A 16,689-nucleotide genomic window follows, 5' to 3' on the forward strand; every position below is an offset into this window, starting at 1 on the left:
AGAGAGAGAGAGAGAGAGAGAGAGAGAGAGAGAGACAAAGACAGAGCGAAAGAAAACAGCAAAAAGGACGTGAGTTCAAATACTCGGTATATACTCAGAGAATTAAGAAAATAGACAAAAAAAAAAGGGAAAGAAAATAATGGAGAATTTTTTTTATTAGATATCTGTCGGCTTACATATGATATAGAAGGAATAACGAGAAATATTGTGCATTACACACATGCAAGGAACCGGCTTTTTTTTACTACATATACATACCTGGTTATATATAAAGTTGCGTATATATGTAATTCTACAGCTGAGCATGTGTATATGTATGGAGATGGAAATGTGTTATAAAAATAATCAACTTAAAGCGAATTGTGGATACCCATCAAGTAAATTGAAATGACTTTTATGTTTTTTTTTTTTTTTTTTTTCTTTACGATACAATAGTAAAGCAAATGATTTAGTGAATTATAAACTTTCTTTCATGTGCCTTAAGGGTAACTGTAAAGTTTATCGGCATATTAAGGAAAGATTAGTTTTATCCGTAGCATTTTTGTGGTAAACATAACAGCACAGACTGTACAAAACGAGTAACGTAGCAAAGGTTTATCAACTTTTCCGGAGAACCTAAAAAGATTAGTTTTAGTCAAAGGCCTAAAGTGCAAGAAAATTTTATTTACCTATAGAAAATTACATCAGTCTCAGACAGTCTTGTCATACGTGCTGTGAATGACCATAACAGCCTGATTGGCATATGTCTGAATAAAAGCAACATTGAATAAAAAGGGAATTTCATTTTTTCGAATGCTTTTAAGGAGTAAAGCTATTATGTGATTTCTTTTTTTTTATCATTTTTCTTATTGTGTTTAATTGAGGCTGCCGCAAGTAGATAATAGCCACGGTGTCGGCGAGCTCAAATCTTTGACTTTATACTCGATTGTAGTTATATTTGAGTGCTCAGGCGGTAAAAGCACATAGCAACACCAGGACAAAGCAAACTCTATCGCATTGAGATTTGAACCTGTGAACACTGACTTGATAATCGCTATTCTTTCCCTTACTTCACTTCTTCGATTATCATGTTGTCCATATACAGCAAACGTCGCCTGAGTTCCTGATCGTATTAGAAAAAAAAAAAAAAAGTTCAAAGACAATTCTGATTTTATTAAAAGATTCATGACGTCAGTGAACTATTTGTACTCTTCTCGTTTCCATACAAAGGGGGCATGTAATGAACCAAAAAAAAAGCACAATGATGCCTTAAATGTTCAAGAATGTTTTTTAAAAGTTTTCATCGCAAGTTAAATGTTTTTCTATTGTACTTTTTTGCGGTTAAATCACTACAACCAGTACTTAAGCTTTTCTGGCTTCTACAATCCTCTAATCAATCTCAGTTAAAGTTTCTATTCTGGAAGGTTTTTTATAAACCAATTAAAATAACATTATATCCGACTTTCAAATAATATTTTCGAAAAATAAAAAATTTTTATGTGAAATCAATGCTTCTTCTTTTTTCTCTAAAATACCTATTCTATATCCTTCGCTGAATAGTGAGCAATATTTGCTCTTAGATAGAGAATTGCAACCTGTGGGAATGTGCTTAAACAGTTGTTGTAAAAAACTGTTTTCTTAAAGGACCTCTGGGGCAGTTTTGTTAATTTCATAACATTATTAAATTTTTTTTTTTATAATTTTTAATTTTATCGTTCATTTTATCCGTCTGAGCCGCCGAGTAGGCGAAGCATCTCATTTAACACTTTAAAGGCCATGGGTTGAAATCTCAAGTACGGTAGAATTTTCAATAAAGCCAAATAGCCTTCAGCTAATGGTTTACGACTTTTTTAATCTTAGAATTTATTTCTTTTGCTAGACTAATAATAATAATAATAGTAAAAATAGTAATAGTTCAACTTATATGGATCAAAGTAGGATCACCGAGAGCACTATGCTTAATAGCTGACTAATAAGCACCTAAGCGAAACTACTAAGCAACTAAGATCCTCAACTCCATTTTTATAAAAAAATCCAGATTTCACCATATGGCTAGTTAAGTCTAGCAGTGTAGTTTTTCAACGGTTGTACAGAAGTATTTAAAAAATCAGTGTCACTTAATCGGTTTATTTGTTCTCAATAAAGTGAAGAAAGTTGCTTTCGGTTTCGAGATAGCCGAAGGTACGTAATGCTGTTTAAGACGCGTGGAACTAAAGGCTATGAAGCAGAAGGGTATGAAGAAGAATAATCTGAGGTGGAGGGGTGTGAAGTTAAATAGTAGGAAACAGAAGAGGAGTAAGAATTTGTTAATGTTCAATAACGACATAAAGGCAAAGCTAGAGAAAAAATGTTTGTACTCGTAATTGCCTTAAATAATAAAAGGCGTGATTATGCATGGACTTTACCTATTTTTGAACACAAAACTTGAGAGTAATAATTAAAGGTTTCAATTACTTTTTCCCATAAGTGAACTACTAATAGACCTATGAAAAGGAAGACGATATTAATGCAAACGTCTTGCTTACCCGGTAGACTTGATAGCACTTACCTTACCATGTACTTCAAGTGCAATGATAAGTTCAGTATATCTTAGTTTCGTAATTTTGCTTATAGAAAGAGAAAAGAAATGTGAGCAACGTTTTCGTACTCTTGGGTCGTGTGATTGCTATTACATCAGCATTTTGTTCTTGTTTCTGTTTTTCTTTTTTTTGTTTTCAATTTGCTTAACGAATGGTCACCAGTGGTACACAATCATTCGATTACTTTTTGTATATATTTATTGTATGGACATGTACATACATATATACATAAATACACACATACATACATAAATACATACATATATACATAAATACACACATACATACATACATACGTAGATATATAAATACACACATACACATATCTATATCTATATCTATATAAAAGGATAAGTAAGTAAACGTGTGCAGCTTAATTTATTTATTTAGTAGCCGGTTACATATAGATACACACACATATATATATATAAAAATTTTCCATTTTTTATGTTTTTATTATTCAGGGAAATGGATAGTCACGTTTTATGAGCATCACATTTTCAACCAATATGTCCGGAACAGAGTTTTGTTTCATTGTAGGAGAAAATTTTGTAACTTAAAGGAAATAAAAAATTATCCTGACAGCTTCAAGAAATTAATCGGCAATAAAAATTTGTTTTTTTCCTTCTCCTTTTTTTGCTTATTCTCAACCTATTAGTCATATAAAATAGCTTTGGACTTTTGAATAAAATTGTAATAAAAAAATACATTGAGTTGAGGAACAAGTACGTGGCTTCTTCATGTCTATATGTATGGTTTCTTAATATTAACCTTTATTTAGAAGATAAACCCGAGAATAGCCGATAGGTGCGATGACAGCCTGGGTAATTTTTCCACTGAAATTCCATTTTTTCTTCTTCTAATGCGACCCTCTACTTAGGGCCTTTTTAGTTGTATAAGCCCGGTTTAGCACTGGAATTTGACTAGAATAATATGGGTATCTTTTAGTCACACATTGTATATAAGAGGTGTTCAAAAGATAAGCAGCAGCTAATGACATCATGCTAAGCCGCAGCTTACGGTGTTTTATGAGAACCGGTTAAGCGGTTATCTAATTCGAACCATTCTCAATAGAGATCATTCTTGGTTCAAAATTAAATCAAAATATTCCAAAAACTACGACTTATAACAGTTGAACGGACGGACAGACAAGCTTGGAGATAGTTTAGAATCACTTTTCTGATCGCTAGGGGGCTGATGGGGCTAACTCAAGCTTCTCTGGCTGCTTCATACATCCGCACAAACTTAATATACCTTTGTATCAGAAGCGCTATAGAGTAAAGCAAGAGATCTTTTAAACAAATTTTAAAGAAATATTTTCCCTGTGAACTTTACATAATTTTCTAGAATAAATTCTTTCTATTGCTTTAGAATATTACTTCTCTTTATTACCACAACTATTATGATTTGTTTTTTTATTTATGTTATATGAATATTTTGCATAACTCCACAGTACAGACACAATTCTCAATTTATAAAGTCAAAGAGACAAAACTATAAAAATTATTTATTGAGATGCATATATTAGTCTGATTCGTTGAAATTGCGAGAAATGCTATCAAGTGCTTTTGACCCAAGACACTATGAAGTTTTTCAATATTATAGTTGAAGTTGATGTGTAATACACAAGTAAAACTTGGTTTAAAAAAAGTTGAAGTTAAGTTCTCAAGTAAACGTCTACATGGAAGGAAGGAAGGAAGGAAGAAAGAAAGAATGGGAACGGGGCTATCCATAATATAATAACATCAGAAAAAGCTAAAATTTAAGTGCTTTATCAACGCGTCAAAGCTTTAATTGGTTAACACAAGTAGCGACTAGGAGCGACATAAAAGTTTAGTGTTAACTAACTATCTAATGAAGTGCGTTAATTTTTCTAGATAGATAATCTCTCCCACGTGTACCACATATTCAAAACGCTTATCTACCTGGAATGGGTTTTGTGGTGTTGCATTCATTACAGCTTCACATCACAGTTGATGCAGTTTTATCCATTAAAAACCTATTGCTGCACTTTGCCTATGTCTTGCTACACGAAGTTATTTATTTTTATTTTTCTTTCACGCCACACTTACTTCCATAATGTGCCACAAAATCTCTTTTCTCTGAACTAATTATTGGCCCGATATATAACTCGCTCGCCATCTCGACAAGCTATATTTTGTCCGACCGATTCACTCACAGTCTACATTTATTGCTAGCCATCGCAAATTTTTCATGCAACTTTCTTGCTCTTCTTCTTTTAATAGCTGCTTTGAAGCTTGAAGAAAACCGTTTTTTATCTGAAAGATATTTGGCCTGGCAATTTCGAGCGAGCCTGGCAAGCGCTGTCTTTGCCAAATAAATTCTTTCGGTTTGGTGTTTTATTTCTTTAATTCACTAACAGATCTTTTTAGAAAATGTTTTTGCCATACTTGATAATAACTATAATGAATGACCAGTCACTCCACATCTGTTTCTACCTTTCGCTAATTCTTTGTGATCTTCACTGTGTTATACGTGTGGCATCTCTTTGGTCAACAACATTTTACAATGCGAGTTAAAACCTAGCTTTAACCCATGTCAAAATTAGATTGCGTGATCCATATAAGCGTTTCGCCAGCTATGCGTTCCGAAACAGTGACTCAAAAGATAAGTTATTCGGTTCAAAATCCGATTCGTATAACCGATTATTCGGTTCAAAGAATCGATTCGTGAAATCTACTAATTGTTTCGGAAAATGAAATACCCTAACAAAATATTTTGAAATATTGGCACATACTGCGAGTCATTGCCCTTGTACCGTTTTCAGTACACTCTAATAAATTTAATAAAATTGAATAAAGACATTTTCATGTACGTTGATAAGACAAAATATGTATTTTCTGTATGCTGCATGTATACACGGCCCAAACAGGATTGCAAACATCATGACGTGGCATAAAAGAGGGGTAACAACAAGTCATCTTTAGATTTTAATATTTTAAATTAAAAAATTTAATTTTAGCAAATAATGTCTACAGTGTAAAAAAATAGGCGTAATTAGGAGGAATCTTTGTTTTACTTTGTCAAATATTAACAAATAAATATTTACGATGAGCCGAGGCCCACTATTCGATACCCTGCGCCATCCTATAGTTATTCATATAACGATTTTTCGAAATAAGACGTTGTGTGGAGAGTGGGCGAAATCGAGGTTCGGTCCAATCCATTTCCAATCAAATTGCATCAAAACATCTTAAAAATTGTGGCACAACATTACAAAACGAAGAGATAGACGGACAGACAGTGATGCCGAGTTAACCAGTGCAATGAAAGGTCTATTTGAACTCCTTCTAAGTGCTACACGCACCTTCTTAGCCTTAATATATTTCTATACCACAAGTATGGTCGGGTATAAAAATGGCTTTCAAAGAGCGTTCTTTCCATGTATTGCTCAAGTTCGTTCTGAAAGTGCAATATTGAAAGCAATTTAAAAAGATTCAAAAACTGGAAATTTTAGGATGCGGATATTCCAGGGTATTAAAATTGATTACTGGTGTGCGGATAAGTGAATTGCCATCAATGCGGACATTTAAGAAAATAATTTCTTTTGTAGTTTACGTTCAGTTATTCCTATGATTTGCAATAAAAAAAAAAAATCATCTTAGGTTGGCTTCTATAGGCTTTACATCCCGATCATAAAGGGTTAAGTTTAACAGAGATTACATTTAATAAAGGTAAAGGTTTATAGTCATCACGACAACCTTGAGTCCTAATTATACTCTACATCACTTTCGGTACAAGGATATATTAAGTTTGTTGCGGATGTATGTCACACCCAGAAGGACGTTAGATAGACCCAACTTTTGTTATAAAGATGGATTTAGAATTACTCGCTGAATCATTTTAAACTTGTCTATCCGTCCACTTGTTTGCCTTGATTGCTTGAGCTCAGTCTACAGGCCATTATTTTTGAGACGTTTTCATGAAATTTGGTGCCATGACGTGTTCCTTGGCCCAAGACGGACCACTATTGAGAAAGGATTGGAATTGGACGAGCTTTCCGACCACTTTCCGTATAACGTCTTATATTGAAAAGATTGTTATATGGATAACTGAATTAAGCGAAATGATGTAGGGTACTGTAGGATTGGCCGGGGCCCACTATAGTTGTTTCACTTGTTTTTTAATCGATATCTTGGAAAATTTTGCGTTATCTTTAGACGCACGTAACTGAAAGCTTATACTCGAACTTGGTTTATTCATACATACATGTATATAAACTTGCAAGTATGACCCGACGAAGATAGGTGAAAAGTACTGGTAGGAGAGGGAGCTTGAAGAGTTGCATTTTGAAAGCAAAGAAAATTTTATATTTATTTTTTCCTTTCCATTCTTTTACAATTTATGCAGATTTCCTTCTATTGTTTAGTCCGTTAAAACTGGCAAAAACTATTATGAAAGAAACTTTTCACAAAACAAAAAAAAAAACAAAAACCAAAAAGAAATTCGCTAACAAAAGAAAGCGACGTAAAGCAGAGAAGCAAAAAAAAAAAAATAAAAAATAAAAAAAAAATAAAAAAAATTAATAGAAAATTGCAACGTTAACAAATTAAAAGGTTTTTGGACACTTGCTGCTTAGTAAACCAAATGGCCACGTGATTGTTTTCTATGATTACTTTTTCTGGTGATTACACAGTTTGTATTTTGAATAAAAAAAAAAAAAAGAAGAAAAAAGAAAAAAATTTCCATTTACACGCAACCACATAATTGCATGTGCCACCCGGAAAAAAAAAAATATTTTTTTTGCTTTTATATTCATATCTAAAACTAAACAAACAAACTGAGGCTGTTGCAAGTAATTTTCAAAAAAAAAAAAAAAATATCTTAGTATTTTTTGTTTTGTGTTGGCAAACAAATAAATATTTATTCACGCAAAAAAGAAAAAAAGAGAAACAAGACAAATGAAATTTTAGCTCAGGTCTCAAGGTGAACACACTCCGCTGGAAACATGTATTCAATCCGTTGCAAATTATGCCGTACAATGTAAAAAAAAAAAATCCTAAGTAAAACACGGCGTATAAGTTATACGTAAGTACGTGGAAATGAAAATTCTCAACCAAGTAACTGTTGTTCGCATTAGGGTCAAGTGATTGGTATCAATAACTCCAAGTATAAAATATGAATCGGCTCGTTTATTTGTTTATGGGCGTGTCTCTAACTTAATTAAGGCCATTTTTATACAAAGTCTAATTTTGGTACTCGGCACGAAAGGGCAGTGTGAAACCTGTTTATAGTAATTGCATCTACATGTGCTGCTCTAGGTTGTAAGATATTGATATATCTACCGGTTGGACGAAACGTGTTATAAAGTTTATACTTGATTCGTGTCGTATGACATTGATGATAAAAATTAGGCGGATAATGTGTCTGCTGCAAGCGGACATATTCTTGCTTTAGGTAATAATTTATTGATACATGGAGGGAACGATCATGCGGATAGAGTTATTGAACCTTTGTTTTCTTCAGGCCGTAAGATCTTGAAAGAGAAGAAGGAGGCAGACTCAGAGTTTTTTATAATCGGATTTGTACCATCTTTTAACCCTAACATATTTATATAAAAACGGAAAGGAAAATGTGCAGATACTTATTGAACTTGCGCCTTCTTTGGGCCGTCAGATATAGATATCGAAAAAGGGACGCGGAATCTGTGATTGGTTATCCGGATCTATAGTTTCTTTAAATCGTAGGACATTGATATAAGAACGGGACGAGAAAAATGTGTATTGGGTGGTTCGGATTTGTACTACATTCAGGATGTAAGACCTATGTCTTCGTTAAATCATACGGCTGTCATGAGGTGGACAATGTGTGTGTATTTTAGTTGGAATATAGCCCTGACTAACGTAGTAAGATAATGAGATAAAAAAGATAATAGAACTGAAATTTATTTTAGGTCGTAAGGTATTCATATAAAATCCAGACTCAGTCTCTCTGATTCGCATCTGTGGTTCTGCTCCTTCAAATTGTAAGAAACTTATATAAAAGCAAGGCGGGCAAAGTGTATCGGGCATATATTTGACTTAGATGGTAAGATGTGTGCAATGTGATGGAAGTTATACTTCCTTTAGGTGAAAAAGTATTTATAGAAAAATGGGATGACAATCTGTAATTGGTAAATGGATCTACGAAATGTTGAAATTCTTGGTGTTTCCAATGTAAGTATGAAGCGGATGATGCGTATGTCCTTATGGATATATTTCTGGTTCAAGGTAGTAAGATATCGATATAACAAAGGTGGGCGGACGAATATGGTTAGAAACCAACTATCTATATAGGTGTGTATGTGGGTAGGTGAGTAGGGTTTTTAAAAGAGCGCTACTTAGAGTGATCCTATCCGTATCCATATAATAAACGTATTAGTAAAATCACTCAGGGGTTGTGCTCCATAAGGTGTGGCAGTTCGGAAATAAGTGAAAAAAGAACAAAGCGATACGTAGAGCGGTCGAAGCCTAGTAGGTGGGTACGCAAACTATAGGCCTTATGTCTTAAGTGTTTGAACTCTCCCTATAGCTACGGTCTGCAGCTCCATAGCGCTGTGGCTCTAATATACTGGAACTTCAATCCTCCAACACTGACTTGGTAAGAAAAATATTAAAAATTTTGACACAAATTTTCCATTTTCTTTTTCGCTTCTTAGTTAACGCATGTCAAGAGCATTTTGGGACTAAAGATTTCCGAACTTCGTTTCCTGCCAACATCTAGCCCATAATTCTTCCATGCATTAGTCAATTTTTTTTATTCCAACGTAAACTAATCTCACTTTCTTAGCTGGCTTGAAGGCTTTTATAGCTTATTAGGATGATTCATGAAATGAGTTTCAACTTTTATTATCATTGTTTGGTTGAAACGGTTTAACTTTTAAAGGAGATAGATAAATAAAGTGAAAGGTCTTATATGGCTTTGCTGGTCCTATACTTGATATCACAAACTGAATTAACAATTACAACTTACTCTGGAAAAGTATGAAAGAAACCTAAGCGTACGGCATTAAAGGAAAAGTTTTGATATATGCTTTACCTACCGCATTTCGAAAAGCCTCCAGCGTATCTTATGTTATAATCCCTTCTTATTCATTGCATTTTGTAGTATTTTATTATTTATTTATTTGGTTTTTGTTGCTTTTAATTTTTTCCTATTTTCCTTTTTGCAATTTAACAACTTTATGGTTACAGTTCATGCACCAGCAACAATAAATACCAGTGTACATCATAGTACCATAACATGTAAAACCATTAGCAATAGCAACAAAAGCGAGCAGGTGTATGCTGCCATCGCTCTACTATCATAGACTCTTAAACTACATTTTTTTCTTTTTCTTTCATTTCGCTTTATTATTTAGTATTCTTTCTATTTCTATGTGCATTTTATTTTCTAATTTTTTCTTTTCTTTTTTTTTTTTTTTTTTTTTATTATTATTGTAGTACATTTCCATCAGGTATAGCAGACGAAAGCAAATGTTTTGCTCATGCTTTTTTCTATATTTGCTCTTAACTGCAACTACATTGTTGTAGCAGTAGTAGTAGTAGACATGCAAAAATTTGCATTTAATCAATGATGTTAAAGATAATTTCTGTAGTGAAAAGACAAGAAAAATGAGAAAAATTGTTTAAATTAACATTAACATTAATGGGGTTTCTGCACTTAATTAATTTGTTTGCCGTAACCCAATTATTTTAGAAAGCAGAAATCTTGATCGCATTTACATTTATTTGTTTGTTAATGCCTTTCATGATATGTTATGTTATACTTAAGCTCTCCTTAACTAAGTTTAGTTAGGAAAGATTTCGTTATGGCGTTGAAGACTGCCTTTCGTTTAGAAAGTAAAGCTACTTAGCAGTAGCGACAAATCCAGAGATACCAATAAAATACTATAATGTAATGTCTCTAATCTCTTGTAGGAGGAAGGGGGGAACTAACACTCCAAATGACTGACAATATTTAGAGAAACCCTTTGGAGGGCATGTCTAACAGTTGTACACTCAAGTAGACACAACGATCACTTACTAAGAAATTAAGTGCTTCAACGCAAAGACCATTGGATTCAGAATAATGACTTTGTCAGAGAGAGAACGGAGCCTTATAAGGAAATAAAATTAGGATTATGAATTGAAGGAATTACAATTATAAACAGAACTCGAATTGGCAACGGACTCAGAAATACAACTAGACCAAGTAAGAAGGTTACAACGAACAAAAATTTTCAAAAATCCGAAAAAAGTAAATTTCTATAGACTACATACACAATCGAGTAAGCGTGGCCGATTTTTTTCATTTTGTGTAGGATATAAGTGGAAATTTTTATATCGCATCTACGAGAAAATAGGCCGAGATGGTCCAAATTTAGTACAGTTAAGTTTTTATTTTAAATTACTATTACGATCTGATTTTCATCATCAAACATTGAAAACTAGTCCTGTTTATCATATGAATTTCAGGTTTCGTTATGTGAGAGCGGATTCAGCAAATTTCCCCAGTCGGTGTAAAGTTCTCGCCGAAATGTTACTGTTCTGCTACTTTTACCGAGAAATTTTCAAAATTGCAACATTTCAGGGTAGGGCGTTATATGGGGGATGAACAAAAAAAAGTGGACCCATTGAAGCCATTTTCAATAGCGCTCGTCCTTGGGCGAAGACACGTAACTGTACCGAATTTCATCAAAATATCTCAAAACTGGCGACCTGTAGCTTGAACACAAATTTACGAGGATAGACATCGGACGGACAGACAGTTTTAAATCGCTTCTGAATCGATCAGTATAATAAGAGGTAACTCTATCTTAAGCGCTTCTGCGTGTTACAAACGTCTGCACAAACTTAATATACCACCAGTGGTGGAGGGTGTAGACGTCGGTTGGACGAACAGGCTTAGATCGATTTCGAAATGATTCTGAAACGCTCGGTATAATAATGTTTGAGTCTATCATGAGCCCTTCTGCATGTTACATACGTCCGCACTAACTTAATATACCCTGTACCATAAGCGGCAAATTTCAACCATCTTGGCTCAGATTGTTGGAACCGTTCTCACATAAGACATCCTTCGAGGAAGTGACGACGTGCGGCTGTTGGTACAGTCTGATGAAAATGAGTAAAATATCGTATGAAGGGATTGGGTGCGGAATATTTAACAATTAATCATGCTCGGCTTGAACTTTTTTACCTTCTTATTACTAAGAACGAAGAGCGAAAGAGAGTTGATAAAGTTTTGCTTTTCACTTTGTATTTTCACGTATATGAGTCTTCTTCAAAACTTTTACAGACGGATAATTATCAAAGAATTCTTTTTAATTTTCGAAAATTTCATTATCACATTTCCTTGCTAGTGATTATATTATGCTCAGATTGCGTTAATACTCTCTCTCTCTATCACAAGTGCGCCGGCAATTCTAAGAATTATGCCATAAAATGAATTATTTTGCTCCTTTTTGCATCTAAAACTAATTAAAAAGTCTTGCTTAAGACTTAAGATTAATACAAAATTGTTTATTATTGCCTCTGGAGGGTTTCAGTTTCAAAGTTTACTCAAATAGAATTGCCGCCTCCAGGGAGACATATATATATATATATATATATATATGATTTAAATGATATCTTAGTGAGTGGTTTTGCACAATTTATTCTTCGTTTGTTTACGCAATTCGATGATGATAAACAAAACGACCGTATATGCAAAAGAATAACAAACTGAATAAACAAATATTTAATCGTTATATAAAGTGATAAAATGATTTTGTTGTAGCCGCACTCTTCTATTATTTATAGATGATTGGGGTTTTATTTGCTATGACATTTAAGTATAAATCGATTCAAAAGGATTGTATGTCCTCTTTATTCCTCCCAATTAAACAATGCATTCATAATATATTCGAATCCATTTGCAAATCAGTTTGCTTATTAAATATTAATGCATGAAAAGTATAAACAGTTTTGATAAAATGCGGGTTAAACTTATCTATCCATCGATCCATATCTCATCTTTTGTTACAAACTTTTCAAATCCTCAAAACTTAGATTAAAGATTTATATATCAGGTATGATTTTGTAGAGCAAATTAAAAGATGGGCTTGATGTAAAAATCCCAAAAGAAAAAAGAAACTAAACAAAAAAACCAGTTATAACTGACTGTGGCCGACCTTTCTATACCCTGTAGCTTTACATTAAAATGGTATATGCAAATGTTTACTGTTGCAGTTCAGTTCAAATTTCTTCCTTTTTTTGCGTTTAAAAAGTGAGGCATTCTCACTTCACTTTATAAAGTGGGCGTGGCACTTGTACGATTGATTCATTTTCGCGCAATTTGCCCGCAAGCCAATGAATTGACGGATAAGAATTCGGACAGATGGACGGACAAGGATGCAAAATTTGATAATGATCAATAGTATATACAATTTATAGGGTCTCTGAAGCTCCTTTCAAGGCTTTACAATCGTTTTCTTAAAGAGTGCAATCTCGATACTGTACAGTACACAGGGGTCGGGCTCGATTTTTAACATTTTTGTGCAAGGACTAGAGGATCAATTATAGAATACACTTGTAAACTATTATCATAGTATACGTTGTAGCTCCTTAGCAACGAGTAAAAATGTCAGTTGTTTTGTTTTTTAGAAGGCGAAGTGTTCTCGCTTTTTTTTGTGCTTTGGGGATATCCCTTCACCGATTGGGAGCATTTCCATTGTAAACCTGCGCCAAATTTCTATGTTCATGGTAAATTTGAAGCCGAAATATTTTCTTGTGGCCCGAAAAATGTTGACCGCAGACATTACGCAGACAAGCCAATCGGCAGACAGACAGACAGACAGACAAATGTACAGCGAGACAGGCAGACAAACGGAGAGACAGGTAGACAAGTGGATTGTTGAAAAAGCATAAATTGATTCCAAATGTGATTCTGCGATCCCTATCTACCGCACAAAAACAGGTTTGACTGTATGTACACTTTATGAACTCTCTGAAGCCTACTTTTCGGCGTTGCAAATGTTTTGAGAAAAGAATGCATGTTCAACTTTGGGCAGGCGCGTTCGAGTTGTTCCATTTTTATGTATAGACTGCGGGATCAGTTACTTTGATTGTTGCATATGTCGTAGTTTATAAAAGACAAACAAAGAATCGCATTTTCTTTGCATTTGAAAAACGGGGTACTCTCACTTTGCGTTGTACTATGGCTGTATACCATGACTGATCTGTCTCGTTCTGAATACTAATCTGCCTGCATGAATTATCCGTGTTCGTGGCAAACTTGAAGTCCTTATCTATTTTCGAGATCAGGAGAATGTTTATCATGGACAAATGGACGGATGGACAGATATAGGGACGGATGGACAGACAGACAGACGAGAGGGCATAGCAAGTAGAGAAACAAAAAAAAATAAATGGACAGACAGACGAACACAAAGACCAATGGACTGATCGACGGGTATTCTTCAAGAATATGTATGATGTCTTTAAAGCCTTATTCGGGGCGCTGCAAAAGTTTTGAGGAAATCAATACACCATAGCGGAAGATATAAAAAAAATATAATTGGGAAAATATAAAGAATTATCCAATTATTATGGATATCTTATAAACTCGGCCGGATATACTCCTATCTAGGTTAAGATAGAGATAATTGGAAAGTTTTTAGCTGTTTGAATAACAAAATCGAAAAACAACTATCTTTGCAAATAATGTATAAGGATCGAAGTGTTTATTAAATTTATTTTCATTTAATTTTGTTTTTTATTCGTTTACTTTAAGTCTACGTAAATATAAGGATAGAAAATATTTGTTATAAATACCACTTATCTTATTAAATAATATATTGAAAAAATTATCGCAAACGCATAAACGCACACACACGTCCACATACGAGCGCTGACGTACACACACTCACATCCACGCACACGCAAGCACACATATGCACACGCACTCGCATGCATACATATTATCATCAGTAAACACAATTTTTTTTTTTTTTTCTTATATGTACGTATGTATGTATGTACGATTGTCGATATAATCATAATAAACTCTATTGTATAAAATAATGTTAACAATGCCGACCATTATGTATCCACACATGCCTTCTTCGCCTATATATATATATATATATATATATAGGTACACGTTTGTAAATATGTATGTAGTCTCATGGAGAAAAATTAATTATTGATAAAGTATAAAAACACTAAAGAATTAAATTCATGTCAAACATTTCAGTACGTGTTTGAGTTGTGATCAATATTCTATGAAGACTATACGCCATTGAATACACATTAACAAGCAAAAGGGGCAAGAAAAAAAATAAAAAAAATAAAAAAAAGAGGAAAAAGCAAAAAACAAACATTTACAAGAAATTGAGACTTTTTCACTCCTTTATATTTATACCCACCACTGTAAGATGGAGGTACATCCACTTTGTTTTTTTCCATAATGTATGTAATACCCAATAAGGAAGCTTCAGGCACCTTACAAAAGTATATATACTCTTGATCAGCGTGAAATTTTGAATTGATCTAACCATATCCGACCGTCTGTTTGGTGTGTTGTTGGCAATCTCCTGGTCGCAAAAATGAAGCTATCAACTTCAAATTTGGTTGATAACATCGGAAGTTTTTGCACACAGGTTGATATTTAAAATGGGCCAAATTGGTCAGAGCAGAAGCGCGTAGTGGAGAGTAAATTGCATGCAACTCAGTTTTTTTTTTAACAAATATTTTTGCATTTTTGCCTGTTACTCGGAAATTGTTAAAGTTAGAAGGCTGATATATTCCACATTTATGTTACGGAATACTACTACTACTCCACTCTTTAGATCCGAAAATCGAATCAATCGGCTATGGCCAAAAATACCTACGAGTAATTAAATTTAATTTTTTTCACTTTTTCGTGGTTTTACGCTTATTTATCATAAGGCAAACCAAACTGAATGTTTAAAACTATTTTGTACACTCCTCAAATGAACATACATTGTCTGCCCAGAAATGGGTTAAATTCGAAATGAATATGGTACGGATAGTGCAACCTAATTTGGATTGGATTAATTTGGAAAATGCATAGTGGCGGGTGTGCGAGATTCGACCTCCGCCGAATATAACTTTTTTACTTGTTTTTTTTTTTTTTTTTTAAATTTGTTAAAATTCAGGAAAATATGCAAGTTCCTGCTGACGGCATGTCTCCCGCACAAACTCTCCGACATACTTTTCGTAACTTGATTGCGTGTTTAAATAAGCAAAAAATTGAAATTTCCTTTTTTTTTTTTTTCTTTTCAATTTTCTATCCTTCATAACAATATTCTCACACACCGTATGTCCCGACATACATAAGTCTTATCATGTTCGTATATATATATGTACATGTCGGTTGGATAGGCATACACGAATCACAAGTGAAATTATTTTTAGAAAATATTATATGCAAACGTTGTGCGCAGATAAATCGTTTAACTATTACTTTACCTAACAATGAATGATCTCACCTCGATAGTCATGCAAATGATAAATCATTTATTGATTTAATGTCAAACATTACAAAAAACATTCCAAGAAATGCTTATCGAAAGCGTTGAGCTTTCATTAAATATCGATATATTTTTTATTATATTGCAACACAAGTAATAGTCGGCATAAGGATAACGTAAATGAATTCATTTATTCATGTGCTAAGGGAAATTAATGACTTGTCTATGAATGGTTATGAAAATTTTCCTTTTTTTTTTTTTGAAGGATTCTAGAAATAATAATAATATCATTATTATCAACAACAAAGGATGTGCTAAGTGAAATCAATTTCTCATTTCGAGTTTGTAACAGCCAGAAGAAGAAGAACCTGTTTGGAACTTTGATAAGTAGAAAATATTATCTATCGTTTTTGCCGCTTTTGGCTATGCTTCCATTTGACTTGAATTTTTTATGGTGGCAAGAAACAAAGAGAGCTGCAGATAAAAAGAAAAACAGGGAGAGAAAAAGAGATAGAAGCAAAGTCATGGTTAGAGATAGAAAGAGATTTAGAGCGGGAAACGAGAGTGGAGTAGGAGAAGAGATGAAGTGACAAAAAAGAAGTGAGACGCGAGCGGACGAGACATATAAAAGGAAAGATATAAAGAGGAAGGGAGTGAATAGGACAAAGAAAGAGA

At 33.5% G+C, this 16,689-nt stretch overlaps 1 protein-coding gene across 19 annotated transcripts in view; it reads left to right on the forward strand.

The window, feature by feature from the left end:
- Positions 1-16,689, forward strand: part of LOC119638516 (bromodomain-containing protein DDB_G0280777) — a 101,972-nt gene that overhangs the window by 7,768 nt on the left and 77,515 nt on the right. The gene's annotated exons all lie outside the window — the stretch shown is intronic.

The sequence above is a fragment of the Glossina fuscipes genome, unplaced genomic scaffold, assembly GCF_014805625.2.
Source record: "Glossina fuscipes isolate IAEA_lab_2018 unplaced genomic scaffold, Yale_Gfus_2 90, whole genome shotgun sequence".
Classification (NCBI taxonomy): Eukaryota; Metazoa; Arthropoda; class Insecta; order Diptera; family Glossinidae; genus Glossina; species Glossina fuscipes.